This window comes from Cygnus olor, chromosome 18 (genome assembly GCF_009769625.2).
Source record: "Cygnus olor isolate bCygOlo1 chromosome 18, bCygOlo1.pri.v2, whole genome shotgun sequence".
Taxonomy (NCBI): domain Eukaryota; kingdom Metazoa; phylum Chordata; class Aves; order Anseriformes; family Anatidae; genus Cygnus; species Cygnus olor.
The window spans coordinates 4,548,904-4,558,039 of NC_049186.1; the positions used below are offsets into that span (position 1 = coordinate 4,548,904).

A 9,136-nucleotide genomic window follows, 5' to 3' on the forward strand; every position below is an offset into this window, starting at 1 on the left:
GAGCTGGAAAAACATCAGACAGTTTGGGTCTTTTTTAAAAAGTCATTAGCACCTTTAAGATATTTAATGAACTGCGGGCAGCTCTCGGAGAGAAGGATAAATTTGCTGCGGGTATGGCCGTGAAGCCAACCTCTGCAGAAAGGCAAGAGGAAAGGTGCTGGAGGGCAAGGCAAGCCGAGGGCGAACCCTGTCCAAATACCAAATAGAAGGGGAGTTAAAAGGCGGAAACCTGGGGGGACCTCTCCCTAGGACTGCTGTGGGTGAGCAGAGATGTGCAGGGGAGCTCTCACATGTGCTCCCCAATCTCAGCAGCACTTGCAGAGCTGTAGGTCGATGGAGGGGCACCATCCCTGCTGGGCAGGCTCAGCCCTCTGCCTTGCTGGTTGCCCTCCTCTGAGCAGCCTGGAATGAGGAGGTGAAGCCGGGCTGTGATCCCAGGGGACACCGAGCCACATTCCTGGCTGCCTGCACCGCTCCACAGCGACATCTGTAAAACCCGACGTGCCTTAGGCGCTGAGAGGCAGGGGCAGCACACCCCAGGAGATGCACGGGGGCCTGTGCTGGCTGCAGCCCTGTCTGGTTTTGACAAAGCGTTTGGGCTATTGTTCTGCTGTTGTGCACTTGCCGTACCGCCCGCACACCTACGAGTGTATCTCATTTGCAGCGTAGCTCTCAGGTGGGAAGAGGCATTTATCCTTCTGACAGGCGCAGAGGGGCCGAGCCACTTGTCCATAGCAGGGACGAGGCAGAGCGGCTCCGCGAATTAGCAGGGGCCTGAACCCGGACCTAAGCTGGTGCCCGGACTGCTGGCGCACGCATCCTGCCTGCTGGGAACACGAGGTGGAGAGCAGACGATTTGTTTGGCAGGCTGCTGCAATTTGTAAGGAAAGGCACTCTTTTTTTTGGCAATATTTTATAATTTACAGTTGCCAGGGATATCATGTCTCCGTGTGTGAGAAGCAGGGATGAGCCCAGGGGGGTGCACGAGATGCTGAGGGCTTTGGTGGGGCGATACAGAGCCATGCGCTTGCCACCGAAACTTCCAACCCCGATTAAATCCCCAAAGGAATTTCCCAAAGCGCCTAAGCAGGTTACGTGCCCAGTTCTCAGAGCCTGGGACTCGGACATCTAATCTGCTTAGCTGCTTTTGCAGGTCTCGCTAGGTGCCTGCTCAAAAACTTGTGCAAGTCTGGGCTGTGACAAGTGGCAGAACTGCAGCAGGTCCCCTTCGGAGGCGGCTGCTGGGCTTCAGGCGGAGCTGGGGGAGCAGCGCTTCCACCCAGCCCTGCTGTGGGACACCGTATGCTGTCCATCCCTAGATCATCTCACATTATTCCACTTTTTGCAGAATTACTATGGGAAGGCAGGAAGGCAGGGTGTTCCCATCCTCTCCATGCCTGCAAGAACTGTTGGTGGTTCTGTTGGATGCCGCAAGCAGTGGTTTGACTTTGAAAAGCGCCTGTTGTGCTGTGCTTTTTGGAAATCTGGCCCATAATGACCATCGCTTTATGGGACCAGAGCCCCACATTGGAAAGAGCAAAGGAAAAACCTCTCAGCAAAGCACTGCGTTGCTGAAACATGAAAAGAGCAGCTCTCATACAGGAGCAGCGCTTCTGTCCTCGCAGAGGTGTTCAGAATCAGAAAGCTCATTTGTAGTCGTGCAAAGCGCTGAGCACCTGGCCAGGGCCGCTGATGGAAGGAGCACGGACCTTTTGATGCTTTGGGAAATCAGGCCACGGGTTTTGAGTGTGAGCCAGAGACCTGTGTGAAAGCCGTGGCTGCAGGACACCAAGCAGTGCCCCAGGCAGCTGCAGCCCCCACCAGCCCCGAGGGCATCCCCTGCTGGGATCCCAGGGCCGTTCCTTGTCCAACCCCATCCCCAGAAGCTGACCCCGTTTTCTGAGATATGATTACCGGCACGGGAATTGCAGGCTGGAAATGAGACCCCAGCCTTCAAAGCGCGGGCTCCGAAGCGCGGCTCAGCGCTGGCAGGATGAGCTGCCCAGCCAGCCCTGCTCGGCTCCTGCCTGAAATGATGTTTGACTACAGGCCATGAAATGTCATTCAGCCTTCCCCATCTCCCTCCCATCTGCTTCTATTCAGATTCAGCACCGAGCAGTAGCAGCAGCAGGTATATGAAACAGATTTTCAGGTGTTCGTGTGTCTTTCTCTTCTCTTTCTTTTTCCCCCAGCTCCCCTTTTATCCGTGAGGAAGCAGCATGAAAGGCAACGCAAATGAGAATCGGAAGGAAAGTGCTGGATTTCAGGCAATCTGTTCGCACAGCAGTGTCTGATCCGCTAACACAGGGCCGTGGGGTCCCAAAAACCCCCTCTGTTGGGGGGCGACAGCCACGGCCGGCGTGGGAAGGGTGCGCGGAGGCAGCCGGTGGGCACCGGCTCCCTTCTCCTCCCGCTCCCTGGCAGGAGCAATTTCACGGCTCCCGTCATCTGTGGACAGTCAGAGAAAGGGGAGATCAGAAATGACAAATATCTGCATTACCTTCAGAGATTAAAATGCCACCAAATGTTCTTTTAATAGGAAACCCTCAGTGGTTCTGTGTAAGAGACAGCTTTCTTTTTTATTTATTTGAAAGGACAAAATGCACAGAAAAAAAACAGGCAAAAATGCAGAGGTAGGGGGAATTGGGAGGCTACCGCGAAAAGCAGGCTGCATATCAGAGCTGGACGTGTCCCATTTGTGTGGATAATTGATAATCATCTATTTTTCCCCACCAGTCAAAAAAACAGAGTGCATTTTAAATAGACAGGACCGGCTCTTGCCATTTCCTTGTCAGCGTTATCTCATTAGGATCAATACTTCTCTTTGCCTTTCTAAAAGCCTGGGAAAATCAGGGGGATGGATTTCCTCTAACAGGATAAAACCCTTGCAAAGTACTTTGGAGAGGTGAGATAAGAAATTAACATTAGGAAACGCGATTGCTATCGCGAGCAGAGGGTTTGCATCTGAATCGCGTCGGAAACCTGCTTCCAGCACATTTACATCCCGAACCAGCAGCCGCTCGCCCCGATTTGCAGCCCCAGGGTGCAGAAGCATCCCGGGGCGTTGCTTTGCTCGGATGTGCCCCCCCCCCCCGAGAGAGCACCCCCCTCGGAAATCCGCTGTCTGCAGTGTTTGCAGATTGAATGTGGGCAGGGGAAAAGGGACAGGGTGGTGCAGAGGGCGTGCAGCTGGGGGTGCTTGTGCTGAGCCTGGGGTACGACCACAGGAGGGGGATTGCCGGTGGCTGGGAGGGTGAGGGGAGTGCCCGTGGAGCTGCCCTGGCCTGGGGAAATGGAAAGTGTTGAAGGAGGAGAGGGGATCACTCCCCGGTGCGTGCGGGGAGCCCGGCTCGTGGGCCTGCTTTGGCTGCGGATGGCAAACGGAGCAAGAGGATGCTGGAGCTGGCTGATGAGGGGTGGGAGCTGACAGCTCGGGAGCAAATGAGACGTGACAGAAAGGGGGGAGATAATTTAACAGGCTTGGCCTGATGTTGTCCTTCAAAGCCGTGTCTTGATTTTCTCTTGCTTTAGATTTGTCAGATCTGATTTTCCCCAGAAGACGGAGGGGGAACGCTCTGCTCTGCGCGCGCTGCGCCGAGGTGCCCGCGCAGCCTCCTGTTGCTCTGCCAAGCCACGAGCGTTCACGAGTATTTGATTTTAAGGGACTGGAAGCACTTTAGTGTTGTTCTAATGACTCCTCCCTCATCAATTGCCTCCTCAGCCGCTGCGCTATTTTTGCTCAGAGTTTCAAAACAATTCCCCCTGCCCAAAGCAGAAACCGGTGCAGGAAGAGTCAGGAGCTGCCAGCTTCACTGAGGTCACCAAAACCCGAGATTTGGAGCAAAAGCGTTTGGCAGCCTTGACTTTCTGTGTTACTGAGGGCTGGCTGGGGACAGAATTCCTCTGCCCTTGGGATCACACAGTCCCTTTTTCGGCTGGGTTCCCCCACGGCAGGATCACTGCATAGGGGCAGTGGAAGCCTGGCAGGGTTTGGGGACGGGCTGCGCCCCCTGCTCCAAGGGGCCAGACCCCTCGAGGGTTTTGCCGGTCACCCCAAAGGCCAGCAGCAGCCCCCCGGCCGCAGGAGGTGCATGCGGTGGAGCAGGGGCGAGGTTTATGTCTTGCACGAGTCTCAGACAGGTTTGTGAGCGCCCGTATCTCCATGCCGTGGCTCGCACGGTCTGCTCATGCGGCAGGTGTTGGTGGCAGGGGGTTGAGGTCGAAGTGTAAAACCGAGCCCTGCTGGGCATGGGTTCGTGCTGTGCTGACACTACCCTGCCCCTATTTTGTAACTGAAGCGCCGGCGTTAAATCATTTCCTAAACTTGCCCGTAGCAAATGGCTCGGAAGGACATAAAAAGCAAGCTCTTGTTTCTCCTCTCTACCCACCCCAGCTTTTTTGCGTGGCTGGTGCCTGGTGCAGCTTCTGTGCCGCGGGGTCCTACGGATTTGAGGCTGCAGCCTCCCCCACGGGAGGGCAGAGGCTGCGTGCAGCCTCCCCAGACCCAAACCTGCCCGCGGCCAGGAGCAGGGGGAGGCGAGGTTGGCGTTGCCATTTCCCCGTGGATGTTTGTTTTGTCTCTTTGGGCTGGGCTCTCCGGAGCCCCAGGTGAGAAATGCAGCCGGTGCCCAGGGCACTGCACAGCCGGTGAGGCACAGACCTGCGGGAGCTCTGATGTGGGGCTCGCACATCTGCGTGGCGATTTAAAATCCTTCCCCAAATCCCAACCTCCTGGCCAGAGCCAGGCAGGGATTATAAGAGGTTTGCCACAAAAAAAAAAAAAAAAAACAAACCAAATGAATAAAACCAACCAAAGCACGTCCTGGTGGTGAATTTAGCGACGGCAGAAGCTGCTGCTTGCAGGGAGGTGGTGGCGCCCGTCCCTCGCTGCTGCCCTGGGGACACCTGCATCCTCTGCGGGGGCTGCCCCCGTCCCAAATCCTTTGTTTTTGGGTCAGACGATGCAGCAGGAAGGCTGGGGAGCCTGGCCTGCAAAGCGCTGGCTCCTGGGTGGGTTTGCAGACACGGCTTTGCTCGCTCAGTTGCAAACTGTGGGCAGGCTGAGACCTCTGAGCTGACCGAGAGCCACGGCCAGCACCGTGTGTGAGGTCACAGAATCACGGAATCATAAAGGGTGCACGGTGACAGGGCCAACCAGAGCCAGAGCGCTCAAGGCACGGCCCAGAAATCTGCAGCCCCAGGGAGCGGCGAGCAAACCCTGCAGAGGAAGGAGGAGCGGCGCTGGGTTCTCCTAGGGCTGTGGAAATGGCAGTGGATGGAAGTTGATGTGGATGGAAGCAGCTCCCCAGCAGGGCAGCCCAGGTACAGCTCTCTTCGTTAACAGCCCGACCCAAGCTCAGTGATAATTGTGCACTTCTCTGCAATGCCCCCTTCAGTAGGCGAGGGAGGCCGCCCGAGGACCTGGCGCACAAGGGAGGTGAGGCCTTTGCTTGACAGGACGCTGCCCGGTGTTTTTTCACAACCCTTTGAGCAGTTTTGCTGATTCTTTTATTTTTAATTGGTTCCCCTTGGAAAACCCGTGCTGCAGCCTGTCCCCTCCCAGCGTTTTGTGCCAGTGCTGGTGCCAGCAGTGAGCTGGGCACTGCACAGGGCATGCGAGGAGCTGGGGTCACTTCAACCAGCCCGTCCCTAACCTAGGAAGGCATTTTGCACAGAGATTTTAGCCTGCGGCGGGTCTGGTGCTAGCAGAGGTGCCACACGTTGCGTGCTGCTACAGGAGCCATGTCGAGGAGGTTTGCTTTGTCCCCTGGAACAGCAGGGGAAGCTTTTCCTCAGCCCTGTACTGGAGCAGCACGGTGCTGCAATGCAAAAAGCAATCCTTTAGAAAGGGGGATTTGCAGCAAAGCCTGAACAGCGTCCCTCAGCCCCGGCAGCGTGCGTCCCATCAGCGCCTCGCTCCCGCTGGTCCCCAAGCAGGGACCCCCAGCCCGGGGGTGGTGTCTGGGGGGTTGCCTTGCTGGGTCTCCTGCTGTGCCAAGTCCCCTGGAAGGGTGTCAGGGCTCTGTGCTGGATCCGGCCCTTGTTCTGGGGGGTTGGAAAAGCCCCTGAATGCTCTGACCTTGTGGGGATGGAGAGAGGCCCAATGCCTGCCCACTGCTCCTGACGCCCATTGTAATGCCCCAAGCTGGGACCCACCACTGGCCCCACCAAATTTGTCCCTGACCACAGCTTATAGCCCCGTGGCTGTACGGGGTTATTCGGGCCAGCAGCAGCTCTGCCAGAGGCAAACGCTGGCCTCCTGGTGCCATTTGTACACCGACTTTGCAGGGGTGCTCTGCCCTCCGCCGCCTGTATGATTTGTTGGGTCTGATTCCTCTCTAAGCCATAGGCTCTTACCAGGGAAATCGCTCTTCCGAACTATGCCGGACTGACTGGTGCTCTCCTTTCCCGGCAGGGTCAAAAGTAAGCGCGAGCAGCTCCTTCCGAGCGCTTGCAGGAGTGGTTTAGAGAAGGGCACTGCTAACTGCAGTGACACCTCCAAGGGAAACCTCGGGCTCGCTCGGAGGGGCTGGGTCAAACAGCTTCCCTTTGGCTTTTCAGCACCGTGAGCCTGACCTTGCCATCGCTAAAGAAGGCGAATGGTGGGACACTTCAGAAACTGGGAGAAAAGTGGGGTATTCGGAGAACATTGCGGTATTGGGAGGAAATTGGGGTACTGGGAGGAAATCAGGGTCTGCTGCCTGTCCTTCGCCACACAGAAGGGACACCTGTAATAACAGTGGGATTCATTTTAGGAAGAATGATGTGCAAAATGCCCTATTTCTTTCACTTGTGATCAGGTGAGCTTGGATATGTGCAGCGTGGCTCTGTTGGGATTAGCACCGATTTTTCCACTGCGTGTGTAGGTGCAGCGAGGCAACACCCACCCACCCTCACTGCCACCATCGTTCCTTTACGAAACACCCCCCTAGGAGCTGTGGTTCCCATCTCAGCATCGCCTCCGGGTGCTGCGTTCCCCTCGCGAGCAGCCCCTTGCAGCGGGGTTTGCAGCAGGGCTCAGCCCGCGGCTGCCTGGAGCCGGCACAAAGAGCAGCCGAGCAAAGGCAGCAAACAAAAAGAAATCCTTTGCACGCTTCGCTGCCTCCCCTTCCTCCCTCGCTCTCCTCTCCTCTCCCCAGCCCCCGTTTCAGTTCAGTGCTGCTGGGACCTGTTGCTGCTGTGGCTGGCTCAGGACAGAGCCCGCAGCCACAAATGTCTCCGTCCCCTCCGTCCCCCAGGCAGGCTGCCTGCCTGCTGCTGTAGACATGCTTTTAACCAGCCTTTAAAGATAATAAAAGGACCTACAAAGCCTAATATGACTCAAAGTGTTTTCAAGAAATGTCAGCTGCCACACGTCTCTATTTAAATAGGATTTTTTTCTTCTTTTTTCCAGCATGCGTTTGTAAAGCAAAAAAAAAAAAAAAAAAAGGACAGAACTACCACACTGCTGTGCTAATTCATGAGAATGCCATGGAAAGTGGTGGTGAGAAGTAAAAAGGGAAAAGGAAAAATGACCAGGTCAGCTGCGCTGCCAAGGATGAGCGAGGAACTGAAAGGCTGAACAGAAAGCGTGGTGTTTGAAGAGATTTGGGGCCTGATTTATCGCCTTTCTTTGCTCTGTGGTTCCCGTGTTATTGTATTGCACACGATGCACATGTGAGCAGACGTGGCCCCTGCCTCTGTGCTCCAGCAGTGCACTTTTGTGCCTTGCAAGGAAAAAGATAGATGCAAAAAAATGTTTTTTTGTTGTTTTTTTTTTTAGTGACATCTTGCTTTAAAAGCCTTTGTCTCCTGTCCCGGTGCAAGGCCTGGGTTATAATCTGGGTTTGATCTAGTTCCTGTGCAACAAATCTGCTCGTGGCCTGCTCTGCCCTGCCCTCACTCAGCGTGTTTCCTGCTGGAGAGCCCGGATGTGCAGACCTCCCTCCAGCATGAGCCTTGGATTGAGATTTCCCTTTACAGGTTAAAAAAAAAAACAAACAAAAAACTAAAAATGTCCTTGCCCGGGCCAGAGCTCTGCTCTGTGCTTTCTTTCACTGCCTGGGTGTAACCGCTTGGGTGAGCATCCTGGGGAGGAGGAGAGCTCTGAAAGAGCCAGCGGTTGGTGCAGTGCATGCAGGCGTTGCACCCAGCTGGCAGGGAGGTGGGCTTGGGCTGGGCAAGTCCCTTGTGGCTGTAGGCACAGTACAACGTTGTCTCCAGGGGGATGTCCCCCCAGGGGTTGGCTGCAGCATCCCTGCTTCGGAGGGATTTTCATCCCCAGGGCGGCAGGGGATGACCCAGCGCTGCGTGGCGCCCCCTTTCCCTCTAATCCCGGAGCTCGGATGCTCCTTGGAGTAACAAAACCTCCTCTTTGCATGGGAGAGGACCCGTGGTCCCAACCGGCCGAGGCTCCTGCGTGACCACACGCCAGCAGCCCCGGCGGCTGTCGGCACGGAGCAAGCCCATTAGCTGAGTTACCGCCGTAATTTCATAATGGGATGGGGAGCGCTCGGGAGATGATAGAAGTGTGTAATTAAACCAAGTCTATCTGAGGATCTTCCATTACAGCATGGTAATTTCTGGATCTCGACATCCTTCTTTCCTTTTTTTAGAAGTCGGAGAAAAGGGAGATGTGAGCGCGGTGCGTTGCGCTTGAAGCCTTAGGTAGTGCACCTTCATGGTCATAAATCCCTGCATATTTATGATCCAGGGCAGCTAACCTTGCAAATCAGATTACACAGATGATGATATGCCTCGCCTTTACCTGGCTGGCAGGAAGGAGAGCTGCCGGGGAGGAGAGGCACGCGTTCCAGCGGCGGAATGTGTCGCGTATAGGAATTTAGCAACATCCTTCTGAATAAATGGAGAGCTCTCCTCTGGGACTCACTGTTTTTTATTGCAGAAGCTATTAAAACTCCATCAGAGCAGCAGGGTTCAGGGCAGCAGGTTTTGTGTGTTTGCAGATGGTAGTTAACCTGGTTATTTAGAGTCCAGCTGTAGATGTTTCTCTGTGCTTGTGAGCTGCAAAGAGTCAAGGCACAGCAGTTTGCAAATTCTCCTTCCATGCTCCACTTCCAAAATTTGCCATTCTCTGACCATTGCTCAGGGACCTTTTCGTGAATCTTGCTGCAGGTTTGTGAATACCCGGTGTGAC

General features: G+C 55.3%; 1 long non-coding RNA gene across 1 annotated transcript; it reads left to right on the top strand.

The window, feature by feature from the left end:
* The first annotated feature begins 5,137 nt into the window (after nucleotides 1-5,137).
* On the top strand, nucleotides 5,138-7,698 carry LOC121056811. The gene is made up of 2 exons (XR_005813508.1): nucleotides 5,138-5,322; nucleotides 7,394-7,698. It is a non-coding gene; the product is annotated as an uncharacterized LOC121056811 (long non-coding RNA).
* The last annotated feature ends 1,438 nt before the right edge of the window (nucleotides 7,699-9,136 follow it).